Raw genomic sequence first — 6000 nt, 5'->3', positions numbered from 1 at the left:
GGTGCGGTACGGTGATGCCAAATAGGTTATTGTGGGGGAAGATGGGGTTTTGCGAATGCAGGGTCGTATTTGTGTGCCTAATGTGGATGGGCTTCGTGAATTAATTCTTGAAGAAGCACACAGTTCCAGGTATTCTATTCATCCAGGTACTGCCAAAATGTATCAAGATTTGCGGCAACATCAGAATGAAAAAGGATATAGTTGTATATGTAGCTCAGTGTCTGAATTATCAGCAAGTTAAGTACGAGCATCAGAGACCTGGTGGTTTGTTTCGGAAGTTAGAAATTCCTGAGTGGAAGTGGGAGCGTATCACTATGGATTTTGTTGTTTGACTCCCACGGACTCAGAGAAAATTTGACGCAGTATGGGTCATTGTGGACAGGTTGACCAAGTCAACACATTTCATTCCAGTGGCAGTTACCTATTCTTCAGAGAGGTTAGCTGAAATTTACATTCGTGAGATTGTCTGCCTTCACGGTGTGCCCGTGTTTATTATTTCAGATCAAGGTACGCAGTTTACCTCACATTTCTGGAGGGCTGTACAGCGTGAGTTAGGCACGCAGGTGGAGTTGAGTACAGTATTTCATCCACAGACAGACGGACAGTCAGAGCTCACTATTCAGATATTGGAAGATATGCTCTGCGCTTGTGTTATAGACTTTGGAGGTTCTTGGGATCATTTCTTGCCACTTGTGGAGTTTGCTTATAATAATAGCTACCAGTCTAGCATACAAATGGCTCCATATGAGGCATTATACGGAAGTCGATGCCGATCGCCAGTTGGTTGGTTTGAACCGGGAGAGGCTCGGTTGTTGGGTGCCGATTTGGTACAGGATGCCTTGGATAAGGTTAAGATTATTCAGGATCCACTTCGCACAGCTCAGTCTAGGCAAAAGAGTTATGTCGACCGTAAAGTTCGTGATATTGCATTCATGGTTGGAGAAATAATATTGCTTCGGGTTTCACCTCTGAAAGGTGTAATGAGGTTCGGAAATAAGGGCAAGTTGAGCCCTAGATATATCGGACCCTTTGAAATTCTTGAAAGGGTGGGTGAAGTAGCCTATAAGCTTGCATTACCACCTAATTTATCAGGGATTCATCCGGTGTTTCATGTGTCTATGCTCCGGAAATATCATGGTGATCCGTCCCATGTGTTAGATTTCAGCTCAGTCCAATAGGACAAAGATTTGACTTACGAGGAAGAGCCGGTGGCTATTCTAGCCCGCAGGTCCGACAGTTGAGGTATAAGAGTTATCCTTCAGTTCGGGTGCAATAGATAGGTCAGCCACTAGGGGCATCTACCTGGGAGTCCGAGTTGGACATGCGGAGTAAATATCCACACCTTTTCTCCAGCTCAAGTACTTTTTCTAACTCCGTTCGAGGACGAACGTTTGTTTTAGAGGTGGAGAATGTGATGACCCAAAATGTCATTTTTAAATTTAATAAGTAATTCTGTGTTTTAAGATCTCGAAAAGAACCATTTATCATTCCTCGACTTGCGTGCACAGTCCTTAAAATTCTTCGCAAAGTTTTTATGTGAAAAATGGATTAAAATATGAAATAGAGCTTTAAAAACTCAACTGAGTTGACTTTACTCAACATTTTGAGCAAACGGACCCGGATCAGTATTTTGACAATTCTGGTAGGTCCATATCGTGATTTGGGACTTGGGCGTATGCCCAAAATCGAATTCTGAGGTCCCTAGCTCGAGATATGGAATTTTGAAGAAAAATTAAAAAATTAAAAGCTTAATGATTTTTAAGAAATTACTGATATTGGATTTATTGACCTCGGGTTCGTATTTGGTTTTGGAGCCCGGTGTAGGTCCACTATAATATTTATGACTTGTCTGCCGAATTTGGTGAGAATCGGAGTTGATTTGACGTGATTCAGACGTCTGGTTGTAAAAATATAAGTTTTAAAATTTTCTTGGAAATTTCCTTTGATTTGGTATCCGATTCGTAGTTCTTGGTGTTATTTTGGCTATTTGATCGCGCGATCAAGTTTGTATGATGTTTTAGGACTTGGGTGCATGTTTGGTTTGGAGCCCCGAGGGCTTGGGTTGGTTTCGGGTGGTTAACGGATCATTTTTTGACTTAAGAAATCTGGTTTTCTGCAGACTTCAGGCTTCTGGTGTGTTCTTCTTCACGTTCATGAAGGTACTATCGTGAACGCGAAGAGCAAATTGGGGTTGGCACGTTTTGTGCTTCGCGTTCGCGAAGGCCTAAGGTTCAAAGCTTCGCGTTCGCGAAGGGAAAGAGGCTGACCAGGATTATTGCCTTCGCGTTCGCGAAGGCCAAGCTAGGCAAGCTTCGCGTTCGTGAAGTAGCCCTCGTGTTCGCGAAGTGTGCGATCGCGAACGTATTTCCGCGATCGCGAACGTATTTCCGCTATCACGATGAGTAAAAATCCCAGAAACAGAACTTAAGTTCTGAAAATGGGGTTTCGACCCATTTTCAACCCTTTTCCAATTTTGAGCTCGGGTAAGGCGATTTTTGGGCGATTTTGACGGGAAAATATTGGAGTAAGTGTTCCTTATCCTATATTGATTATATTTCATGATTTCATACTCATTTATATCATGAATCCGTGAATTTATGGAAGAAAATTCAGTTTTTTATAAAATCTTCCAAAAAAGAAAATTTAAGATTTGAAGATCCATTTGACATCGGAATTGGATAATTTTTGTATGGTTGAACTCGTCTCGGAATGGGAGTTTGGATTTCGTAAGTTTTTCCGAGATTTGAGACGTGGGTCCCACTGTCGAATATTTAAATGAATTTCGGATTTTTATCCGGAAAATTTATAAATTCATATGGAATTAATTTCTATGATTAGTATTGAATATATCAAATTGTTTGTGAATATATTTGAAGCTTTCGGAGTCAAATTTAAAAGGAAAAGTTGTGGTTGAGTAATTGGTTGGAATTTGCAAAGCGAGGTAAGTGTCGTGGTTAACCTTGACTTGAGGGAATAGAACCCTTAATTTAATTGTTATGTGAATTGCATGTGAACGACATATAGGCGAGGTGACGAGTGTCTATATGTCATCAATTTAATTGTTTGCCTGCTTACTTGAAAAATCATAAATTATTTTAAATCATAAATTAATTATTATAATAACTGTTTCTCTCCCATTCTTTGTCAAATATTAATTCTTGAATTCATGCATTAATTGTTACATGCTATTTGAATTATGTCTTTTAATTGTTGTTTGACATTTAGCATATTAAATATTAAACTGCCTATTTTCTCCCTGAATTCCATAATAATCTGCTATTTGTCATTATTTATTTTATAATTAAATTATAATTATTGTATGCTTGTTGTCTTATAATTTTATATTAATTATTGCATTTATTGGGAAAATTTCTTCTATAAGAATTGGTAAATGAATATGTTGGAGGAGCGGGTTGCACGCCGCAACAGACTTTTGAAAAGTCCATATTGGAGGATCGGGTTGCATGCCGCAACAGACTTATAAAAAGTCCATATTGGAGGATCGGGTTGCACGCCGCAACCGACTTATGAAAAGTCCATATTGGAGGATCGGGTTGCACGCCGCAATAGACTTATTTAAAAGTCAACATACATATATATATATTGGGGGATCGGGTTGCACGTCGCAACAGATTTGATTAAAGGAATATATTATGAGAGCGGGTTGCACGCTGCAACAAAATTAAATGTGAATATATTATGACAGCGGGTTGCACGCTGCAACAGAATTTATGAAAATGATAATTGGTTATGACTGCTCAGTTGGCTTTAATTATTATAAATGAGTTATTTGATTTATTTCTATTATTGTGGTTGTTACTAATATTGCGTACAGGTAATATAAGTGCCCCGCCTTAGCCTCGTCACTACTTCGTCGAGGTTAGACTCAACACTTACCAGTACATGGGGTCGGTTGTACTGATACTACACTCTGCACTCCTTGTGTAGATTTCGGAGTTGGTCCCAGCGGCGTGCCATAGACTTGCTCGGATTTCAGCTATTCAGAGGAAACTTGAGGTATAACTGCACGACGTCCTCAGTTCTGAAGTCCGCATCTATTTTACTTTAGGTGTGTGTTTATTTTCAGACAGTTTTATTTTATTCAGACCTTTATTTGTATTATTCTAGAAGCTCGTACACTTGTGATACCAATACTGGGATGGTATTTAGACAACGTTATTTTTATGGATTATTTCACTATATTTCAAACTTTGATTCCGCTTTTGGTTCCTTGATTATTAATAATGTAAAGATTGTTTAAAAATTAATTAATATTATTCTAACGTTGGCTTGCCTAGCAAGTGAAATATTAGGCGCCATCATGGTCCGAAGATGGGAATTTCAGGTCGTGACATTATAACAAGATTTCAACCTAGAATCTAGAATTTTTATGGTGAAATTAGGATTTTTGGGTAGAACTTAGAAATTTCGAAATTTGGCGATTTAGACCTCGAATTGAGGTCGGATTCCAAAACCAATTGTATATCCGGACTCGTCTCGGAATGGGTGTTCGGATTTCGTAAGTTTTTTCGAGATTTGAGACGTGGGTCCCACTGTCGAATATTTTAATGAATTTCGGATTTTATCCGAAAAATTAGTAAATTCATATGGAATTAATTCCTATGATTCGTATTGAGTATATTAAATTATTTGTGAATAGATTTGAAACTTTTGGAGATACATTTAAAAGAAAAAGTTGTGGTTGAGTAATTGATTGGAATTTGCAAAGCGAGGTAAGTGTCGTGGTTAACCTTGACTTGAGGGAATAGAACCCTTAAATTAATTGTTATATGAATTACATGTGAACGACGTATAGGCGAGGTGACGAGTGTCTATATGTCGTCAAATTAATTGTTTGCCTGATTACTTGAAAAATCATAAATTATTTTAAATCATGAATTAATTATTATAATAATTATTTCTCTCCTATTCTTTGTCAAATATTAATTCTTTAATTCCTGCATTAATTGTTACATGCTATTTGAATTATGTGCTTTAATTGTTATTTGACATTGAGCATATTAAATATTAAACTGCATATTTTCTTTATGATTTTCATAATAATTTGTTATTTGCCTTGTTTGTTTCATAATTAAATCATAATTATTGTATGCTTGTTGTCTTATAATTTTATATTAATTGTGTCATTTATTGGGAAAATTTCTTTTATAAGAATTGGTTAATGGATATATTGGAGAATCGGGTTGCACGCCGCAACAGAATTAATTATAATGAATATATTGGAGGATCGGGTTGCACGCCGCAATATACTTATTAAAAAGTCCATATTGGAGGATCGGGTTGCACGCCGCAATAGACTTATTAAAAGTCCATATTGGAGGATCGAGTAGCACGCCGCAACAGACTTATTTGAAAGTCGACATACATATATATATATTGGGGGATCGGGTTGCACGCCGCAACAGACTTGATTAAAATGAATATATTGGAGGAGCGAGTTGCACGCCGCAACAGAACTGAATGTGAATATATTGTGAGAGCGGGTTGCACGCTGCAACAGAACTGAATGTGAATATATTGTGAGAGCGGGTTGCACGCTGCAACAGAACTGAATGTGAATATATTATGAGAGCGGGTTGCACGCCGCAACAAAACTGAATGTGAATATATTGTGAGAGCGGGTTGCACGCTGCAACAGAATTGAATGTGAATATATTGTGAGAGCGGGTTGCACGCTACAACAGAATTGATGGAAATGATAATTGGTTATGACTACTGAGTTGGCTTCAATTATTATAAACGAGTTACCTGATTTGTTTTTATTATTGTTGTTGTTACTAATATTGTGTACAGGTAATGTAAGTGACCTGCCTTAGCATCGTCACTACTTCGTCGAGGTTAGGCTCAGCACTTACCAGTATATGGGGTCGGTTGTACTGATACTACACTCTGCACTTCTTGTGCAGATTTTGGAGTTGGTCCCAACGGCGTACCATAGACTTGCTCGGATTTCAGCTACTCAGAGGAGACTTGAGGTAT

This window comes from Nicotiana tabacum, chromosome 13 (genome assembly GCF_000715075.1).
Source record: "Nicotiana tabacum cultivar K326 chromosome 13, ASM71507v2, whole genome shotgun sequence".
Lineage (NCBI taxonomy): Eukaryota > Viridiplantae > Streptophyta > Magnoliopsida > Solanales > Solanaceae > Nicotiana > Nicotiana tabacum.
The sequence above is the reverse complement of the archived record's forward strand: the minus strand, read 5'-3'. Positions refer to the sequence as shown.